The following is a 23,224-nucleotide window of genomic DNA, read 5'->3' as shown; positions in this document are numbered from 1 at the left end:
CGGTCGGCGCGTGCTGGGGCGTCGACGCACGAGGGGACCGTCCTTTTCCCGTGTGGGAGGTTGAAGAAGGAGGTGAGGGAAGGAATGGATCTGACGCTGCAGGGGACCAGATCTGACGGCCGGGGCTGGACCGGCCCAACTGTTGGGCCGGTGCACCGGCGCAGATCACTGCCCTATTTAGAAACTATTCCTTCGCACCCCAAAAGAAAGCGTTCCTTCTTTTTTTCGTATGCGATTTTTTTTCGTATGTGATTTGGTTTGCGCTAAGCTGAATCGATCGGGACGTGACCCCAAAGTATTGTTGGACGCACAAAAGCAAGTGCTCCTTTTTTTTCCTTCTTTGAGGATTAAAAGCAAGCGTGCCTTCGTCCGGAATTACTTGTCATAGATATGGATATATCTACATGTATTTTAGTTCTAGATATATCCCTTCCGATTCATTTTTATGACAAGTAATTCGGGACGAAGAAAGTAGTAGTTGGGAAATAATGTATTTTTTTCTTGGGTATACATTTGATACAACATATGGAATATATATCCGTGCCTCGAATCACCTTCAAAATGGCATACCTACACCACCCGGTGGTACCATCTCGCGCGCACAACATCAATAACCATCATTTCTACATTAGCATGAAATTCTCCAATTAATAATTTCATTCTCGTCTGGGTGAACACTTTCAATTATATTAAAACAATATTGCATTATGTTTAGCAGAGTGTATGTTTGGCTATGTGAAAACAAACCGAGGTGATGAAGCACTTATTTATATTGTTATAAATGGAGCATATATATGAACAACGAGATTGCATATAGGCATCCAGATATGTCGATGGGTCGTCAGCTAAATGCATGATGCATATAACGAGACATGGATAAAAGATCACTTCAATGGATCCTGCGCTATCTGACACAATGTACAACCCCAAGAAGAATGCAATTGATTTCATGGAGGTGGACAGGAACTCCCGTAAGCATTTGAACCTGGATCCAATGGCGAATGGTGCAGCCGGGGCTCCTGTTGGTCTTCTTGCTAATACGGATGGAAAAGGAGGTGACCTTGCTGTGGAGGAGCTGTCAACTAGTTCTAATGGTAAACGCACCAAGACGGACAAGAGTGGAGACAATGACAATTTATCTGGGGACTCCCGGGATGGGAGCCGCATGACCCAATGAGTCTACTATGTTGGAACTGCCGGGGGGTGGGGAACCGCCGGACAGTTCGTGAGGTGTTGGCCCTCCCAATAACCAACATCCCCAAGTTTCTCTTTCTATGTGAGACAAGGAAAACTAAAGAGAAGATGGAGAAGCTTAAATGGAGGCTGGGCTTAAAGGGTTTCTGTGGTGTTAGTAGTAAGGGAAGAAGTGGTGGTTTGGCCCTTTTTTGGGACGAATCGTTAATGGTGACTGTATTGGATAGTTGTGCACGCTACATTGATGTGCAGGTGACGGACAATGGTACTGATGTCAGCTGGCGAGATACCTTTGCGTGTACGGCGAACCACGGGCGGAAAATTGTCATTTAATGTGGGATCATCTCTCTCAATTACGTGCTATCTCCCAAGGTCTGTGGTTTGTTTGTTGAGACTTCAATGAGGCTATGTGGCAGCATGAACATCTTTCACGCTGGACGAGATCAGAAAATCAAATGTTGGCATTCCGGGATTGCTTGGAAGTATGTCAATTGGAGGATCTTGGGTTCTCTGGATTTCCCTATACATATGGTAATGCTCAACCACTCAACCCAGTGATAGAAATGTCCAGGTGAGGCTAGACCGGGTGGTTCCAAGACGAGGCGTGGCGTGATTAATTTCCGTTGGCCAAGGTGGTTCACCTAGCCTCGCCATGCTCAGATCATTGTCCGGTCTGTCGTGGAATTGTCACGGTAGATGTCCTAGTGTGAGGACTTAGTCGTGGAGCCATCGCAATAAGGTTAGCTTAAAGGGGTTAATTAGGACACATGACACGAGGAGTTTATACCGGTTTGGCCCCTTACGGTGAAGGTAAAAGCCTAGTCCAGTTGTATGTGGTATTGCTAGGGTTTCGATGAGCAGGGACCGAATACGCTTGACCCGGCTCTCGATCTGTTGTTTCTTGTCCTAAGCAGCCGCTAGGTCGTCCCCTTATATACACGGGTTGACGCCCTGCAGCCCTTAGAGTCCCGACCGGATTATACAACGTATCCGGCTCAGTGACCTTTCTCATATGCCTTACAATACAAGTTTACATACATGGTGGTTTACAATCATGGGCCTTAAGCCGCTTTCGGGTCTGGGCCCTCTACCAAGCCTATCTATGAACCGCCATATGATCTTGGGCTTCATTTGAGATGGATCGTCATAGGGATGACCCGGCCCCTCCTGGGCGGGTCACACCTAATAGTTATATCCCCAACATTAAGCCCTAGGTTGATTTGAACTTGTTCATGTCAATCTTCAAGACTTAAAAAATCCCTCCATATCCGCTGCAAAAACCTTGTAACCCTCCATGACGTCATCTCCAAGAATTTCGGAAACCCGCCATGATGTCATCTTTAACGGATCTTTATCTTAATGTCTTTCTGAAAATCGAGGCATCCAATTAGTTGGATAACCATCATTTGGCCCCCTCGTCTTTCGCGCCTGCCTGTTTCCCTGACTCCTTATAAATAGGACCATAAGGTCATCTTTCCATTCCTCTCCTTCACCTTTCTTCCTCCTTGCAACACATCGTCGCACACGAACCTTGCCGCCGTCGACCTCCGTCCTCACCCTCAACTTCGGCTGCTGCATCACCCTGAGTAAACCAGAAAACAGCGGCACCACTCCGCTGTTCTAACGGCATCAGTAAGTCTTCCTTCCTGCTTCACAGATCTGTCATTAGGTTTTGTCGGTGTTCATCAGTGTTCGTCAGTCTTCGTCATCGTCCTTCTTTCTCTTTGTTTAGATCCATAGGTTAGATCCAAAAACCATAGGAAACTTGCATGGTAGTAGTTTTAGCACTTGTTTTAACACTAGAATATATCCCCACCGCGACATATCTCCTCTAAGGCACCTTTGCTTTTCCACTATCACGAATTTATTTCCTTTTTTATGAACAACGGTAGATCCAAATTTGTAATCTCAATCTGCGAAATTTGTTTGTCAAAATACTTAGCAAATTTTGCTTTCCGCAACTCTTGAATATCTTAGTCATGGCGGCTTACTCTGCCGGCTTATCTTTACTTCACATATCATTAGCCCTTGCTTAAGCCGCTATTATAAACATGTACTGTAATTGTTAACTTGCAATCCCACCAACTGACTTGAGCCGACAAATTATATCCTTTTAGATTGTCCTTTCATCATGCCGCCGAAGACGATGACCACTTGTAACTGGGTTCCTTCCACAGTCACCGAGAGCACTTTTAAGGATTTTGTCACTGTTAGATATTTACCAGAGAAAAGTGTCATGCATTATCATGCTCCTGACCCGGCTGAAGGGAGACCTTAGCCAAAGGACGGTGAAATTATTGTCTTCACTAATCATATGACCCGGGGATGTTCTGCACTTTTTCAAACTTCATCCGCAAGATATCGGACCCAATTCCGTATCAAACATCTGTAACTTCCAGGTTTTTTGTGAGGTATACCATCAAGAAGAACCTAGTGTTGAGCTCTTCAGTGAATACTTCTACCTGAACTGCCAGAACGAGTATACCAATGGTCCCAGCCTGGAACTTGGCGGGATTTCAATTCAACGCAGACGAGATGCCATCTTCCCTCAAGTAGTCCTGCCAAGCCATCCCAAGGACTGGAATCAAACATGGTTCTACTATAAAGATATCTCGCCATCTGATGAAAATCTGATGCCAGGTTATCGTGCTGAGAGTCTCGACGCCAAATACCAACTCCTTGATAAACATACCCCTACCGAACGCAAGAAACTTGTCCCTACAATCAGAAGAGTTCAAGCCTTGCTAGGAAATGGCTTAACCGGAGTCGACCTAATCAACTGCTGGGTCGCATGGCGGATCATACCTTTAAGCCGCCGACCCGGTTTGATGTATTCATACACCGGCGGAACTGATGACCCCTTACGTCAGAGCACTCTGCGTCTGACTGAAGATGCCATCGTTGAGATGGCAACCACGCTTGTCAATAGCAAATATGAAGACTACAGTTTAGTGGGTTTGAACCCTTTCTGCTGTTGGGGATCGTAGCACGAATTTAAAATTTTATACGCATCACCAAGATCAATCTATGGAGTCATCTAGCAACAAGGGGAAGAGGAGTGCATCTACATACCCTTGTAGATCGCGGGCGGAAGCGTTCAAGAGAACGGGGTTGATAGATTCGTACTCGTCGTGATCCAAGCCAGGTGGAGGCGCCCCCACCCCCTTAGGGTTTCCAACCCTAGGCGCAAGGGAGGCCCAAGGGGGGCGCACCAGCCCACCAGGGGTGGGTTCCCTTCCCACTTCAGCCCATGGGGCCCTTCGGGATAGGTGGCCCCACCCGGTGGACCCCCGGGACCCTTCCGGTGGTCCCGGTACAATACCGGTGACCCCCGAAACTTTCCCGGTGGCCGAAACTGTACTTCCCATATATAAAATCTTTACCTCCCGACCATTCTGGAACTCCTCGTGACGTCCGAGATCTCATCTGGGACTCCGAACAACTTTTGGGTTACCGCATACTAATATCTCTACAACCGTAGCGTCACCGAACCTTAAGTGTGTAGACCCTACGGGTTCGAGAACCATGCAGACATGACCGAGACAACTCTCCGGCCAATAACCAACAGCGGGATCTGGATACCCATGTTGGCTCCCACATGTTCCACGATGATCTCATCGGATGAACCACGATGTCGTGGATTCAACCAATCCCACATTCAATTCCCTTTGTCAATCGGTACGTTACTTGCCCGAGATTCCATCGTCGGTATCCCAATACCTCGTTCAATATCGTTACCGGCAAGTCACTTTACTCGTTTCGTAACACATCATCCCATGACCAACTCTTAGTCACAATGAGCTCATTACGATGATGTCTTACCGAGTGGGCCCAGAGATACCTCTCCGTCATACGGAGTGACAAATCCCAATCTCGATTCGTGCCAGCCCAACAGACACTTCCGGAGACACCCGTAGTGCACCTTTATAGTCACCCAGTTACGTTGTGACGTTTGGCACACCCAAATTATTCCTACAGTATCCGGGAGTTGCACAATCTCATGGTCTAAGGAAAGGATACTTGACATTAGAAAAGCTCTAGCAGACGAACTACACGATCTTGTGCTATGCTTAGGATTGGGTCTTGTCCATCACATCATTCTCCTAATGATGTGATCCCGTTATCAATGATATCTAATGTCCATAGTTAGGAAACCATGACTATCTTTTGATCAACGAGCTAGTCAACTAGAGGGTCACTAGGGACATGTTGTGGTCTATGTATTCACACATGTATTACGATTTCCGGATAACACAATTATAGTATGAACAATAGACAATTATCATGAACAAGGAAATATAATAATAACTATTTTATTATTGCCTCTAGGGCATATTTTCAACAGTCTCCCACTTGCACTAGAGTCAATAATCTAGTTACATTATGATGAACCGAACACCCATAGAGTTCTGGTGTTGATCATGTTTTGCTCGAGGAAGAGGTTTAGTCAATGGATCTGCGACATTTAGGTCCGTATGCACTTTACAAATATCTATGTCTCCATTTTGAACATTTTCACGAATGGAGTTGAAGCGACGCTTGATATGCCTGGTCTTCCTGTGAAACCTGGGCTCCTTGGCAAGGGCAATAGCTCCAGTGTTGTCACAGAAGAGAGTCATCGGGCCCGACACATTGGGAATAACTCCTAGGTCGGTAATGAACTCCTTCACCCAGATTGCTTCTTGTGCTGCCTCCGAGGTTGCCACGTACTCCGCTTCACATGTAGATCCCGCCACGACGCTTTGCTTGCAACTGCACTAGCTGACTCCCCCACCATTCAAAATATACACGTATCCGGTTTGTGACTTAGAGTCATCCAGATCTGTGCCGAAGCTAGCATCGACGTAACCCTTTACGACGAGCTCTTCGTCACCTCCATAGACGAGAAACATATCCTTAGTCCTTTTCAGGTACTTCAGGATATTCTTAACCACCGTCCAGTGTTTCATGCCGGGATTACTTTGGTACCTTCCTACCAAACTTACGGCAAGGTTTACATCAGGTCTGGTACACAGCATGGCATACATAATAGACCCTATGGCTGAGGCATAGGGGACGACACTCATCTTTTCTCCATCTTCTGTCGTGGTCGGGCATTGAGCCGTGCTCAATCTCATACCTTGCAATATAGGCAAGAACTCCTTCTTGGACTGATCCATATTGAACTTCTTCAATATCTTGTCGAGGTACGTACTTTGTGAAAGACCAATGAGGCGTCTCGATCTATCTCTATAGATCTTGATGCCTAATATATAAGCAGCTTCTCCAAGGTCCTTCATTGAAAAACACTTGTTCAAGTAGGCCTTTATGCTTTCCAAGAATTCTATATCATTTCCCATCAATAGTATGTCATCCACATATAATATGAGAAATGCTATAGAGCTCCCACTCACTTTCTTGTAAACACAGGCTTCTCCATAAGTCTGCGTAAACCCAAACGCTTTGATCATCTCATCAAATCGAATGTTCCAACTCCGAGATGCTTGCACCAGCCCATAGGTTGAGCGTTGGAGCTTGCACACCTTGTCAGCATTCTTAGGATCGACAAAACCTTCCGGCTGCATCATATACAATTCTTCCTTAAGGAAACCATTAAGGAATGTCGTTTTGACGTCCATTTGCCATATCTCATAATCATAGAATGCGGCAATTGCTAACATGATTCGGACGGACTTCAGCTTCACTATGGGTGAGAAAGTCTCATCGTAGACAACCCCTTGAACTTGTCGATAACCCTTAGCGACAAGCCGAGCCTTATAGATGGTCACATTACCATCCGCGTCTGTCTTATTCTTAAAGATCCATTTATTTTCTATGGCTCGCCGATCATCGGGCAAGTCAGTCAAAGTCCATACTTCGTTTTCATACAGGGATCCTATCTCAGATTTCATGGCTTCCAGCCATTTGTCGGAATCTGGGCCCACCATCGCTTCTTCATAGTTCGAAGGTTCACCATTGTCTAACAACATGATTTCCAGGACAGGTTTGCCATACCACTCTGGTGCGGAACGTGTCCTTGTGGACCTTCGAAGTTCAGTAGCAACTTGATCTGAAGTTTCATGATCATCATCATTAACTTCCTCCCTAGTCGGTGCAGGAACCTCAGGAACATTTTCTTGAGCTGCGCCACTCTCCGGTTCAAGAGGCAATACTTCATCAAGTTCTACTTTCCTCCCACTTACTTCTTTCGAGAGAAACTCTTTCTCTAGAAAGGATCCATTCGTGGCAACAAAGGTCTTGCCTTCGGATCTGAGGTAGAAGGTATACCCAATAGTTTCTTTAGGGTATCCTATGAAGACACAATTTTTCAATTTGGGTTCGAGCTTTTCAGGTTGAAGTTTCTTGACATAAGCATCGCATTCCCAAACTTTCAGAAACGACAGCTTAGGTTTCTTGCCAAACCACAATTCATATGGGGTTGTCTCAACGGATTTCAACGGAGCCCTCTTTAAAGTGACTGCGGAAGTCTTTATAGCATAACCCCAAAATGATAGCGGTAGATCGGTAAGAGACATCATAGATCGTACCATATCCAATAGGGTGCGATTACGACATTCGGACACACCATTACACTGTGGTGTTCCAGGCGGCGTGAGTTGTGAAACTATTCCACATTTCCTTAAGTGCGTGCCAAATTCGTAACTGAAATATTCTCCCCCACAATCTGATCGTAAGAACTTGATTTTCCTGTCACGTTGATTCTCAACCTCACTCTGAAATTCCTTGAACTTTTCAAAGGTCTCAGACGTGTGTTTCATTAAGTAGACATACCCATATCTACTTAAGTCATCAGTGAGGGTGAGGACATAACGATAGCCACCGCGAGCCTCAACGCTCATTGGACCGCACACATCAGTATGTATGATTTCCAATAAGTTGGTTGCTCGCTCTATTGTTCCGAAGAATGGAGTCTTGGTCATTTTGCCCATGAGGCATGGTTCGCACGTGTCAAATGATTCATAATCAAGAGACTCCAAAAGTCCATCTGCATGGAGTTTCTTCATGCGTTTGACACTAATGTGACCAAGGCGGCAGTGCCACAAGTATGTGGGACTATCATTATCAACCTTACATCTTTTGGCATTCACACTATGAATATGTGTAACATCACGTTCGAGATTAAATAAGAATAAACCATTGACCAGCGGGGCATGACCATAAAACAAGTCTCTCATATAAATAGAACAACCATTATTCTCATATTTAAATGAGTAGCCATCTCGCATTAAACGAGATCCAGATACAATTTTATGCTCAAAGCTAGTACTAAATAACAATTATTGAGGTTTAAAACTAATCTCGTAGGTAAATGTAGAGGTAGCGTGCCGACGGCGATCACATCGACCTTGCAACCATTCCCGACGCGCATCGTCACCTTGTCCTTCGCCAGTCTCCGTTTATTCCGCAGTTCCTGTTTTGAGTTACAAATATGAGCAACTGCACCGGTATCAAATACCCAGGAGCTACTACGAGCGCTGGTTAGGTACACATCAATAACATGCATATCACATATACCTTTTGTATTGTCGGCCTTCTTATCCGCTTGGGGCAGTTCCGCTTCCAGTAACCGTTTCCCTTGCAATAAAAGCACTCAGTCTCAGGCTTGGGTCCATTCTTTGACTTCTTCCCGGCAGCTTGCTTACTGGGCGCGGCAACTCCCTTGCCGTCCTTCTTGAAGTTCTTTTTACCCTTGCCTTTCTTGAACTTAGTGGTTTTATTCACCATCAACACTTGTTGTTCCTTTTTGATTTCCACCTCCGCTGATTTCAGCATTGAATATACCTCGGGAATGGTCTTTTCCATCCCCTGCATATTGAAGTTCATCACAAAGCTCTTGTAGCTAGGTGGGAGTGACTGAAGGATTCTGTCAACGACCGCATCATCCGGGAGATTAACTCCCAGCTGAGACAAGCGGTTGTGCAACTCAGACATTTTGAGTATGTGCTCGCTGACAGAACTGTTCTCCTCCATCTTACAACTGTAGAACTTGTCGGAGACTTCATATCTCTCGATCCGGGCATGATCTTGGAAAACCATTTTCAGCTCTTGGAACATCTCATATGCTCCGTGTTGCTTAAAACGCTTTTGGAGCCCCGGTTCTAAGCTGTAAAGCATGTCTCACTGAACCAGGGAGTAATCATCACTACGCGTATGCCAAGCGTTCATAACGTCTTGTTCTGCAGGCAAAACAGGTGCTTCACCTAGCGGTGCATCAAGGACATATGCTTTCCTGGCAGCTATGAGGATAATCCTCAGGTTACGGACCCAGTCCGTGTAGTTGCTGCCATCGTCTTTCAGCTTGGTTTTCTCTATAAACGCATTGAAGTTGAGGGCAACATTAGCGTGGGCCATTTGATCTACAAGACATATTGCAAAGATTTTTAGACTATGTTCATGATAATTAAGTTCATCTAATCAAATTATTAAATGAGCTCCCACTCAGATAGACATCCCTCTAGTTATCTAAGTGATACATGATCCGAGTCAACTAGGCCGTGTCCGATCATCACGTGAGACGGACTAGTCATCATCGGTGAACATTTTCATGTTGAACGTATCTTCTATACGACTCATGTTCGACCTTTCGGTCTTCCGTGCTCCGAGGGCATGTTTGTGCATGCTAGGCTCATCAAGTCAACCTAAGTGTATTGAGTGTGTAAATCTGGCTTACACCCGTTGTATGCGAACGTTAGAACCTATCACACCCGATCATCACGTGGTGCTTCGGAACAACGGACCTTAGCAACAGTGCACAGTTAGGGGGAACACTTTCTTGAAATTATTGCGAGGGATCATCTTATTTATGCTACCGTCGTTCTAAGCAAATAAGATGTAAAACATGATAAACATCACATGCAATCAAATAGTGACATGATATGGCCAATATCATTTTTCTCCTTTTGATCTCCATCTTCGGGGCGCCATGATCATTATCGTCATCGGCATGACACCATGACCTCCATCATCATGATCTCCATCATCGTGTCTTCATGAAGTTGTCTCGCCAACTATTACTTCTACTCCCTCCGTCACGGTTTAGAAGGCGCACATGGAAATTCTCTGGGACCTAGGTGGTTATCTATTGGTTGTGGGATGGGCTAAAAAATAGCATTCACACTACGCATGCATATAGAAATAGTATATCGAAGTACTAATTAGCTACTAGAAATAAATGCAATGCGCCCTAAACCTTGTTTATTGTGGAAACGCACGCAAATTTAACTGTGCCTTCTAAACCGTGACGGAGGAAGTACTACTATGGCTAACGGTTAGCAATAAAGTAAAGTAATTACATGACATTTATGTTGACACGCAGGTTATAAATAAATATAGACAACTCCTATGGCTCCTGCCGGTTGTCATACTCATCGACATGCAAGTCATGATTCCTATTACAAGAACATGATCAATCTCATACATCACATATATCATTCATCACATCCTTTTGGCAATATCACATCACACGACACATGCTGCAAAAACAAGTTAGACGTCCTCTAATTGTTGTTGCAAGTTTTACGTGGCTGCTATAGGTTTCTAGCAAGAACGTTCTTACCTACGTCAAAAACCACAACGTGATATGCCAATTTCTATTTACCCTTCATAAGGACCCTTTTCATCGAATCCGATCCGACTAAAGTGGGAGAGACAGACACTCGCTAGCCACCTTATGCAACTAGTGCAAGTCAGTCGGTGGAACCAGTCTCACGTAAGCGTACGTGTAAGGTCGGTTCGGGCCGCTTCATCCCACGATGCCGCCGAATCAAGATAAGACTAGTAACGGCAAGTAAATTGACAAAATCAACGCCCACAACAACTTGTGTTCTACTCGTGCATAGAAACTACGCATAGACCTAGCTCATGATGCCACTGTTGGGGATCGTAGCACAAATTTAAAATTTTCTACGCATCACCAAGATCAATCTATGGAGTCATCTAGCAACGAGGGGAAGAGGAGTGCATCTACATACCCTTGTAGATCGCGAGCGGAAGCGTTCAAGAGAACGGGGTTGATGGAGTCGTACTCGTCGTGATCCAAATCACCGATGACCGAGCGCCGAACGGACGGCACCTCCGCGTTCAACACACGTACGGTTGGGAGAGACGTCTCCTCCTTCTTGATCCAGCAAGCGAAGGAGAGGTTGATGGAGATCCAGCAGCACGATGGCGTGGTGGTGGAAGTAGCGGGATCCCGGCAGGGCTTCGCCAAGCGCAAGCGGGGAGGAAGAGGTGTCACGGGAGGGAGGGAGGCGCCAGGGACTTGGGTTCGGCTGCCCTCCCTCCCCTCCACTATATATAGGGGGCCTGGGGGGTCGCCGGCCCCTAGAGATCCCATCTAATGGGGGGGCGGCGGCCTAGGGGGTGGCTTGGCCCCCAAGCCAGGTGGAGGCGCCCCCACCCCCTTAGGGTTTCCAACCCTAGGCGCAAGGGAGGCCCAAGAGGGGCGCACCAGCCCACCAGGGGCGGGTTCCCTTCCCACTTCAGCCCATGGGGCCCTTCGGGATAGGTGGCCCCACCCGGTGGACCCCCGGGACCCTTCCGGTAGTCCCGGTACAATACCGGTGACCCCCGAAACTTTCCCGGTGGCCGAAACTGGACTTCCTATATATAAATCTTTACCCCCGGACCATTCCGGAACTCCTTGTGACGTTTGGGATCTCATCCGGGACTCCGAACAACTTACGGGTTACCGCATACTAATATCTCTACAACCCTAGCGTCACTTAACCTTAAGTGTGTAGACCCTACGGGTTCGGGAACCATGCAGACATGACCGAGACAACTCTCCGGCCAATAACCAACAGCGGGATCTGGATACCCATGTTGGCTCCCATATGTTCCACGATGATCTCATCGGATGAACCACGATGTCGAGGATTCAATCAATCCCGCATTCAATTCCCTTTGTCAATCGGTACATTATTTACCCGAGATTCGATCGTCGGTATCCCAATACCTCGTTCAATCTCGTTACCGGCAAGTCACTTTACTCGTTCCGTAACACATCATCCCGTGACCAACTCTTAGTCACATTGAGCTCATTACGATGATTTCTTACCGAGTGGGCCTAGAGATACCTCTCCGTCATACGGAGTGACAAATCCCAATCTCGATTCTTGCCAACCCAACAGACACTTTCGGAGATACCCGTAGTGCACATTTATAGTCACCCAGTTACGTTGTGACGTTTGGCACACCCAAAGTATTCCTACAGTATCCGGGAGTTGCACAATCTCATGGTCTAAGGAAAGGATACTTGACATTAGAAAAGCTCTAGCAGATGAACTACACGATCTTGTGCTATGCTTAGGATTGGGTCTTGTCCATCACATCATTCTCCTAATGATGTGATCCCGTTATCAATGACATCTAATGTCCATAGTCAGGAAACCATGACTATCTATTGATCAACGAGCTAGTCATCTAGAGGCTCACTAGGGACATGTTGTGGTCTATGTACACACATGTATTACGATTTCCGGATAACACAATTATAGCATGAACAATAGACAATTATCATGAACAAGGAAATATAATAATAACCATTTTATTATTGCCTCTAGGGCATATTTCCAACATCTGCAAGCTTAACCCAGCGCTAGAGGTAAATGTTTTGACTTTCTTTTTCCCTCAGCAGTTAAGTATTGCATGAACTTCAGCATATTATCCTTCCACAGGCTAAATCTGAGATAACACAATTATATCATGAATAATAGACAATTATCATGAACAAGGAAATATAATAATAACCATGTTATTATTGCCTCTAGGGCATATTTCCAACATCTGCAAGTTTAACCCGGCGCTAGAGGTAAATGTTTTGACTTTATTTTTCCCTCAGCAGTTAAGCATTGCATGAACTTCAGCATATTATCCTTCCACAGGCTAAATCTGATTTCTGGAAGGCCAAATATGACCATGAGGCTGCCAAAAAGGCTAAAGCTGCTGCGAGAGCCACCAAAAATACCGTTAGGAAGTCTAAGAAGAAACCAACTACCTCTAAATTACTTAAGCTGGATGATACCTCCGAGTCGGAGGTAGCCCTTGACTCTCTTAGCCTATTTTTTAACAACCTTATTGACACTGACTATTACCAGGATGACACGGGGGCCAGCTAGGCTGTCGAAGAAGAGGTAACTATTATTTGCTCCGACTCAGAACCTTTACCAAGGTAGAAACTTCGGCGGGTAACCCGGAAAGTAAGGTTTTCACACCCCTTGGCTTATTTAGATCATCATTTTCTTTTGAAATGATAGCAACATGAGAGCCGCCGCCAGACCCGGACCGGTGGAGATGATGATTTATCCTCCGGCTTACCGAACACTCCCCGGAAACGCCAAAATGAGGTTCTTTTTAACCTTAACCCTTATATTTACCAACAAGTTACTTTTATTACTCACTCAATTTTGATTTCATCCTTGCAGGAGATTTCCCGTTCTTCCTCTAGCGACTCATCACAAACTCAACTGCCGGCTTTCAAGACCGCCACCAGGTAAAGATAATTATCTTTCTTCTGCACCTTTATATCTTTATCATTATACTGACTTACCCAAAATTCTCGTTAGCGGTCAAGGGAAGCCCAAAAAAGCAAAGGTGACAAGACCAGCCAAAGATCCAAAAACTGCTGAACCGGGTCAGCCAACCCTTGTACTGGAACACTCTGAAGCACCGGAAGATCCTGCTGTCAATGCTCGACTGGATTTACCTGAGCCGTCTGTTGACGAAACCATTCTTGATCCATCAACTGTTGAACCGTCAAGCTCAGCTAATCGATCCTGCTGTCACGGCGATGATGTTTTAATCACTGGCACCAGATTCATTGAACCACGGAATCCAACTGTACTAGCGAGACACTCTGCCAAACAGGAAGTCATGGAAAGACGGAAAGTGAGGTTCGATGTCTCCCACTATGCTCAATTGAGTAATAGTAAATTGCTATCTGGTTATCTCAGTCAAGTGCACTCCAGCCATGATTTAGAAATTGAGATGGTCAAACAGATGCACCAAAAGTATGAGGTACGTTCTCCGGCTTATATAAGTTATATATCCTGCCAGCCCCCCAAGTCTTCTGCTTATAAACTTGAATGATCTGTAGACTTGAGATGTTTATAAGCTTCTATTCTAGACTTCCTCCAAGTCCAGTTAAAAACTTTAAACCGGATTCTGATGACAGCACAATTTTGCATCTGTAGTCCCCAAGGGCCGGCTTAATCAGGATGAATGAGCCAGTCCTATTAGTCATTATGTAAGAGACAAAAACTTAACTTCATATCCCTCATGAGTCGGCTGGGTCTATCAATAGCACACCCGGCTCATCTTTAACAAGAAAACAAGCAATATGCATTAGCCTCCAAGTGCCAAGTGGTATTGCGTGCAAAGAACTTGGGATTTTTTAGGAAAGAACCATTTCCTTTGAAAAATTTCGCTGATAGACATTAGCCCCCAAGTGCCGAGTGTTTTTGCTTGCAAAGCACTTGGGACTTGTTTTATGTAACCTGCCATGAAACTTAACGAACTTATGTTGTATACATGCTGCGACCACAGAACTGGAAGCTCAATTATCCGAACCCAAGACCCGGCTGGCGGCTCAGGAGACTGAGACAAAGAAGGTTGAATCCAAATTCCAGTTGAGTGTGTCTGAAGCAGAAAAACTGAAGAGCAGCTTTACTGCGGAGAAAGAGGCTTGGGCCAATGAGAAGACTGCCTTGACGCAGCGTGCTAAGAAAGCTGAAGCGGCTCTGGAAGAGGTTACTGCTAAACTCACCGGTTTAAAGAACCATGTGTCTCAGATGGTTTCTGCAATCTTCGGTAAGTCACCTTGTTACTTACTCAAAGTGAGTATTTGTCATCATAATATAAGCCGCCACTTAACCAATTATGTAAACTTTACAGGTCCCAGGTGTAGTGTAACGCAGTAGAAAACAAAAAAATTCCGACCTACGCACCAGCCCAGGACCACTATGGAGACTGCATACATGGTTTGATCTTTTTCGTTACCAACTCGTAGCGCAGCGGAAGTAGAGTCGATGACGAACGGCGGTGCAGATCCCCGCAGGTAGGATTTACAACCTCCCAACCGCGAGGATGTATACCCTCATCCGCCCCATGGACAGCCCTCCGGGAGGCGGTCGGACAGTCCCTCGGATGGTGTCGCGGACAGCCCTTCGGGAGGACCCTCAAAACTCGGACAGTCACTCGGATAGCCCTTCTGGAGGACTCACAGCACTCGGACCGTCACTTGGACAGCCCTTCGGGAGGCACTCTCAAAACATCCCCTCGGGCAAAAGGATCGAAACTACGACCTCTCTACGGGGTTGCACACATACGGTGTCATCTATCCGGCAGGGCTTCGCCGTCCAGAACTAGTTCCTGCCAGAATCCAGACAGCCTTTCAGCTCTAAGAAACTATTTCGCTGGGAGGGAGAGAGAGCCAGATCATGCATGGCATTTGTATGAGAGCCAGAGTGTGTCTTTAGGCAGCCCCCTCCACCCCTATTTATAGGCCAAGCCCAAGGGTGGCTTCTCCAGGAAGCCAAAGGGGATAATACCAAAAGGCCCTCAAGGTGGCTTCTCCAAGAAGCCAAGCAAAAAGCACTTTCACTATTCACGATGACATTTTTCAGTGTCCGTTCGAACTGAAAATATTTATGTGGGCTCAGAACATTTCCCGTACCCACTAAAATAATTTTCATCGCGTTCCGAACCAATTTCGGTTTAGTGAATTTCATCTGCGAAAAGCAAACAAGAATGCGTTTTCACTATTCATGAAGACAATTTTTCGCATCCATTAAATCCGAAAATATTTCTGTGGGTCTTAGAAAAATTCCAGTACCCACTAAAATGATTTTGGATTCATTCCGAAACAATTTCAGATTAGTGAATTTCATCTGCGAAAAGCAACCAAACCGGTACCGATAGCTCCGGAACAATTCCAGCTTTTATCCCGGAAAATTCCAGAAAGTTTCCAGAATGACTCTGGCACCCTCCAAGAATTATCAGGCATGTGCCGAAACCAATTTGACTTAATAGTATATCCTGAAACAACTTTTCGGATTCACCAAAACTCATCCGATGACCCCTCTCTGCGGAACTTTTCCGCTCTCGAAACTTTTTCGGTGATTTTCTCTCAAACTCCATGTCTAGTATTCAGCAGATAGATGACCCTTAAGCATGTGACCCTATAGGTTCGGTGAAGCATAGACATGACCGGAACACTTTCCGATCAATGATCAACATTGGAGCCATGCACACCCACATTGACCCCTATACCCACATGAATGAATATTCGAGCGAAACTCCAGTTGCCGTGTGCTATTCCTGTTGCTTCGTGATATGTTACAAATACCCGAAGTGAGACATTTTGGCATCCCCGTGGATCAACAACTTGTCCACTATGCCAGTTACCTCGTTACTGGTATTGTTCTCTTTTCTCGTTCCCGTGTTCCGGCATCCCCGTAACACCGAGAGGGCCCAGAGATATCTCTCCATCGTCGAAGGAGCAAATCCCAATCTTGAGCTATCAAGTTACTTGACATACTTTTCCATGAACCCGTAAGCCGCCGTGATAGCACCCATTTACGGATGACGTTTAACAAACCCCAAAGTTCACGAAGCAAGCATCAAGAAACTCAATACTCTCATGGTCTAAGGAATCATGCAAACGTTAACCATCTCTGTGTTATGTACCATTAACTTGTGACGAATGAATCTCATAGCATAACATCAATCTGGGTCGATTCAACACAAATGTTCTCTTAACATTGTGCCCTAAAAGTTGTTGGCATAGACATGCCCATGATCAGGAAACTAGAAGCACCATGCAACACTTGAGATAGTCTTAGAGGCCAGTCTAAGAATACTTCTTACCGTTTATTATTCCACACGTGCACATGAGTCTTCCTCCTAGCCTCGTGTTATTGCAGACTCGAGAACCATAGTAGTTATAGCATGGAACATAAACATAATTATGAACTTGGAGATAAATAATATCATTTATTATTGCCTCTAGGGCATATCTCCTACACTAGGAGTAGCAATCTGAGGCGCGATACACTGGTAAAGCTCAAGGCGGTTTACACGCTTGTTGAACAATTGTACACTGGAGCTCAGCGAACTCTTTCCACTATCTCCCCCGCGAATCAAGGGCCGAATCTATTAATTGATGTCTTGAAGAAGTTGTCCATCTTGCACACTAGGTTCCAAGAAATCAAGCGATCTTGTGCTAGAGCCGGAGCTGTGACAGCTTTAAGCTATGCCAAAGCCTGGGTACCGGAATTAGACCCGGCGGACGTAGCCAGTGGATATCCCAGTCTCAAGGAAGATGGAACTCCTTTCGACCAACAAGACTTTGCTGCTTGTGTCAAGGAGATTCACCGTCATGCTACAATCATCACCGAAGAGACCAACCTCACCAAATATCACCCGGGTTATGATGCAGATAACCAGAAGATGCCGACTCCTTCATATAAAGTGATGGATTTAATTCCTCCCATTCGTAAGCACAGTTTCGCCCCTGATATCGATCCGTCTGATCTGATTGATGATGAAGCTGAATTCATCGCCATATGTGGCTTTGACTGGTCCAAACCCAACTTCTAGAAGGTGGAGGAGGAGGACGAACTGGCAAGGGATGAGTCACAACCTTCAAGTCAGCCAGGCCAAGATTCGTGAACCGGGGCCGGTTTATTGTCTGCTCGTTGCGATGTTTAAAAACAATCATCTTTTTGGGAACCAGGCGCCTTGTAATAGGCTAGCGTTAAAACTTCTTGTTCTATTGTGCCATCGTGCATATTGTGCTGTTCCTGACACTATTTATCCGCTATGCGAAGATATGCCATATATGCTTGATGATATTATCAATTTTAACTCTGTTCCTGCATACAATAGGTGAAAAGTGTCCTGGCGGTTTACCGCTGGACGGGTTATAAGGCCCCAATATAATCTTATCATGATTTGTAATCAAGACTGGACTAAATAGTAATCATATATGATTAAAAATATGTCATACCTGTGATATTTGATCACACCTATTAGTTTACCAAGTCAGTGCAATAAAGGCAGTAACCCAAGACTTTGGACACTGGTAATTATCAGAGATTGTCGGCTTATAAATAAAGCCGGACCGGGTTAATAAACACCGGATATTATCTTTATTTCATACTGGCGACTTATAGTCGAAGACCAGGCCAGGTTAATGAACACCGGTTAATGTCATATATGACTCCGACGGCATTCTAAGCCTTATTGGTTTTCAACCATGCATTACCATGTCACAAGAAAAAAATCTCAAAAAGACGTTCAAATCAAACAATAGAAAATCCAAGGCTTTCATAGGCCGCAAAGCCAAAATATCTTCTTCAATGAAACTAGCATTAGCCATTGGAAGGTACGCGCTTTTTGTGAGCCGGCACTCACATTACCCAGTCGACATTTTAACCCAGATAAGTTCAGTTCTTATTTAAAGATAGACTTATCAGGAGTACTTGGGGTCAGAGTAGTATCGTGCATCACAGGCCGATTTATCCAAGTTTCAAGGAAGGCGGCTTTATCATCCTGAGCTTCTCCTTGCTTTCCGCAAACCGTGCCCTCACATGACAAACCGGCGTTTTAACCTTAACGAGTTCAGGGTCTTGTTTAAAAGATTGACTGTTAAGCGTTTGGCGGGTCAATCAGGATTACCTGATGGAGAAGCATCTGGCATACAGGCAGGATAACCTGGGGTTTTAGGTGAATACACCTGGCTTCCAAGCCTGGCTTTTATAGCCTATTGCAAGGTTATGAACTCGTTGTTCTTTAGAACGAACTAGCAAAAGGCCCGTGCGTTGCAACGGGAAAATATATATCATAATCTCCAATGGCTTTGACCACATTTTATTGCATCAACGAAATACACTATCACTCACAATTTCATGAAATCATGAACAATTTTCAAATCAGGAATTTTTTAAAACCATGAGCATATTTGAAATCGTGAGCATTTTTCAAATTAATGTACACTTTTACAAATTCTCAAACATTTTCTAAAATTAAGAAAAAATGGATTCATGAACATTTTATACTATTTGCAAACATTTTTCCTAAAAATTGTGATCATTTTTCTAAACAATCTTTAAAATTGGCGAACATTTCTAGAATCAACGAACAATTTTTTTGGAAATTGTTGGAAGAATTTTTGAAATTCAAGAACATTTTTTGTATTTAACGATTTTTTTAAAATGCATGCACATTTTATGAATGAATAAACTATTTTGTAAGTCAGGGATAGTTTTTAGTTAACAGAAACGACTAATAGCACGGTTGAAAACTAATCATGTTTTGGTCAAATTACATATATAAATTATTAAAAGAACACCAGGAGGACTTAATACTGGATCCAAGTTGGGCCGAAATAGTCCGTACTTTATTAGTAGGTAGGTATAGATAAGGAGTGCGGAAATAGTAAGTTTAATTCCAATTTTACAGTTAAGTTTAGTGAATCAGACACCCAAGCTCTAGATAAACTTGTTTGAATTTTTCTAATCCATATACCTAGTTTCCATCTAAGACTAATTGGAGTTTACGTTAGCAGCATGAAATCACTCTTCCATGGCAAACTCACAATTTTGTTTTACACGGCCGTGTATTGTCTACACATGCTGATATATGAGCACAAGCACGCAGTGTAAAATGTGAATGCACGCACACTGTACTACATTGATGAAGTTTCTGCGTTGGTGAACAATTTGTTACCTCTGTGTTAGATGGTCCTGCACTCCGGCGAACAAATTGTGTTTGAATGTATTGTGGCTTCAAATATAGCATATCACGGAGAGTTTCTGCATTGGTGAACTAATATTCTACCTATCACATTATTGGAGAGAAAATGTGCACACTTTCTGATTGGTTCCGCCAGATCACAAGCTCTGCATCGATTGATTCCTTCCGGCCGGAAGGCACATATGAGTATATGACATATCCATCCAGCTGCTTGTCTGCTTGTCCATGGTGGGTGGAACAGGCTCTCGATCTGGACGCTCCCAATGCTGATTTCCACTGCCGCGATTCCCCAACCTAGCCCTCCCCACAGCCGCGATTCCCCAACCTAGCCATGGACGCCGGCCCCGAGCTGGAGCTGGAGCTGGAGTACGATAAGACGGGCGTCCTGCGCGTGCACGAGAGCGGCCGTCCTTGACCCGTGTCCAACATCCACGCCCGCATCTCTACCTCCCCTCCACCGTCGCTTCGGAGCCCGGCAAGAAGTTCCCCGTCGTCATCTTATTCCACGGTGGTGCGTTCTTCGTCCACACCATCGCGTCTCCGCTCTACCACAGGTAACTGCGCCTCCCTCGCTGCAGCCGTCCCCGCCGTCGTCGTCTCAGTCGCCTACCGTCTCGCCCCGGAGTACCCCATCCCAGCCGCATATGACGGCGCCGAGCCCTGGCTCGCAGCGCACGACGACGCCTGCCGCGTCGTCCTCAAGGGCGGCAGCGCCGGCGCCAACATGGTGCACGCCACGGCGATACGGCTGGGGAAAGAGCGCATCGATGGCTACAACGATAAGGTCAGCGGCGTGGCGCTTCTGAACACCTACTTCTGGGGGAAAGAGCTGGTGGGCGGGAAGCCCACCGACGCCGGGTACTGCGGCCGCTTCGACCATGCGTGTCCCCTGACATGCGTGGGAGGTCATCTGCAGCAGCAAGTTCGGCTCTGACCACCCGTACATCGAACCGGCAACGTCTACGGAGGAGTGGAGGCAGCTTGGGAGCGGCGGCCTGCTGGTCAACACAGCGGAGCACTGCTGGTTCGTGGAGAGGGTGTGCGCGTACGCGGAGGATGTTGTTGCCGCTCTCTCTCTCACACCGGACGAAGGTGGAAGAAGGAGCACACTTTTTTCCCGGTAACCAACACCTCGGCGCCCAAGCATCTTTTTTATATTCAGCACACAGGCTACACCACTCGAGCTCCACGAATCACAGGAACTCACATCACTACACGCGGCTACATTTTGCTCTAGCCCCTGTCTCTTGGCCGCACAGCCGAGTACACTATATAGTACAATCACACACAGGCGAGTGGCCACACACACCACTAACTCACGCACGCATGCATCACACCGGGCACTACCACATGACCCGGCCACTAACCCACTAGCTACATGCATGCAACTAGATAACAACTTTATCCATGCACTCTAGAACTCGGCAGCTTCACCGGACGCCCCGCTCGTAACAGCCAGGGGACTCGGCTGCCAACGGAACCACGTACGTCAAGATTAGTTCTAACAGAGGAGATCAAGGCGCGCGGGTGGGACGCCGAGCTGGAGTTCCACGAGTCTAAGGGCGAGGGTTATGTCGTGACTCCGAGAACGCCGTCAAGGAGCTCGCCGCGTCGCCTTGGTGGCGGATTTCGTCGTTTCTGTCTTTCTATCCCATCGAGTGGAACGTCTTTTTGGGAATCCATCTAGCTTAAGTGGAAGGGTTGGTTGATCAATAATGCTAAACATACAAAGAGTTATACGTAATTACATGCTGATTAGGATTTTTTCCATCTACTGTCCAATCATAAACTTGCCCCCCGTGATGTTCAGGGGATGGGCCGCCTCGCCACCTATTGACCAATCAAATTAACCCTGTTTGTAAAAACTTGTAACTTGTTTATACGTGTAGAATTACTCTTGATTGATCTATTCTAGTTAGAACGCTAGCTGGGCTTGGGCCGGTTTATCGGATCGAGTTAGCCTGGGCTAATGAAAGATCCATCGCCAGGGATTCCTAAAAAACGAACCGATCGCTAGACCGATCAAGTCAGACCAATCAGCAGGGTAGATCTACTTTTAAATCTCGTCCATCAATCTATGTGATTAACATAAAATCAACGGATATAATAGGGTGACTTATGAAGAACTATGAAAGCCTCCATCCTTTAATATTAGGTAAAGAAGAGACCTCAAGCAATATGTTGAGCTGTGCTTAAGGGGTACCAATGTTTGAGTTGTGCTTTTGCAACAGACTCTCTTTGGCCCCTTTAACCTGGGTAGTATGCCCCCAAGTTTTTATGTGGCCTATAAGCCAGATCAAAGGGCAATTATAACTTTGCTGTATAAAGCAGAAGCCCCCATGTGACCAAAAACTCATCATGTAAAGAGGAAAAAACGATAGAGGCCCTGCTTTAGCAGGGATGCCGGCTTTATTATATCGATCATAATATATACATTGTCGAAATATGTACATTGGAAGAGCCAGTGGCTCAAGTGTAGTAAGGCCTAAGGTGAGCAATATTCCAGGGCCGGTGGGTCTCTTCCTTCGACGTGCGTGAGTCCTTGTGGTCTCGAACATCGATAAGGTAATATGACCCGTTGTATAAATTCTTGCTGACTACAAAGGGTCCTTCCCAAGGTGGGGATAACTTGTGCATATCAGTCTGATCCTGCATAAGCCGGAGCACCAGGTCGCCTTCTAGGAAAGTTCTGGTTTTAACCCGGCGGCTATGATAACGGCACAGATCTTGCTGGTAAATCGCCGAACGAGCCGCTGTGATGTCACGCTCCTCATCCAACAGGCACTAGTAGAAAACAGGACTTTGGTCACGGGGCAATATTCACATTACTCTCAGTTCAGGCACGAACCGGGACTAATGTGAGCATTGGTCCCGGTTTGTGCGGCTAAGGCATTAGTCCCGGTTCACCTGAGCCCTTTAGTCCCGGTTTGTGTCTCAAACCGGGACTAAAGATTAGACCTTTAGTCCTGGTTTGAGACACGAACCGGGACTAATGGGTGCGATGCCCTTTAGTCCCGGTTTGAGACACAAACCGGGACTAAAGGTCCCATTTTCAAACTCTACCCCCCCCCCCCCCCCCCCCGTGGTGGATCGCCTTTTTTGTTTTGAAAAAATCAAAAGAAAATGATAAAAACTTAAAAAAATAAAATCCTTCGAGAGGTAGTTCTATTACTACATCTACTAGTTAGGAAAATTTAAAAACTTAAATTTGGACATGTTTTGCAAAAACTGTAGAGAAAATGTAAAACGGCTATAACTTTTGCATACGATGTCG

General features: G+C 45.6%; 1 pseudogene; it reads left to right on the top strand.

The window, feature by feature from the left end:
* Window positions 1-1,401: 1,401 nt before the first annotated feature.
* Window positions 1,402-21,787, top strand: LOC125547394 (putative carboxylesterase 12; annotated as a pseudogene).
* Window positions 21,788-23,224: the final 1,437 nt, after the last annotated feature.

The sequence above is a fragment of the Triticum urartu genome, chromosome 3A (genome assembly GCF_056163025.1).
Source record: "Triticum urartu cultivar PI428250 chromosome 3A, HENAU_Tu73, whole genome shotgun sequence".
Taxonomy (NCBI): Eukaryota; Viridiplantae; Streptophyta; class Magnoliopsida; order Poales; family Poaceae; genus Triticum; species Triticum urartu.
This window is presented reverse-complemented; position numbering and strand designations above follow the sequence as displayed.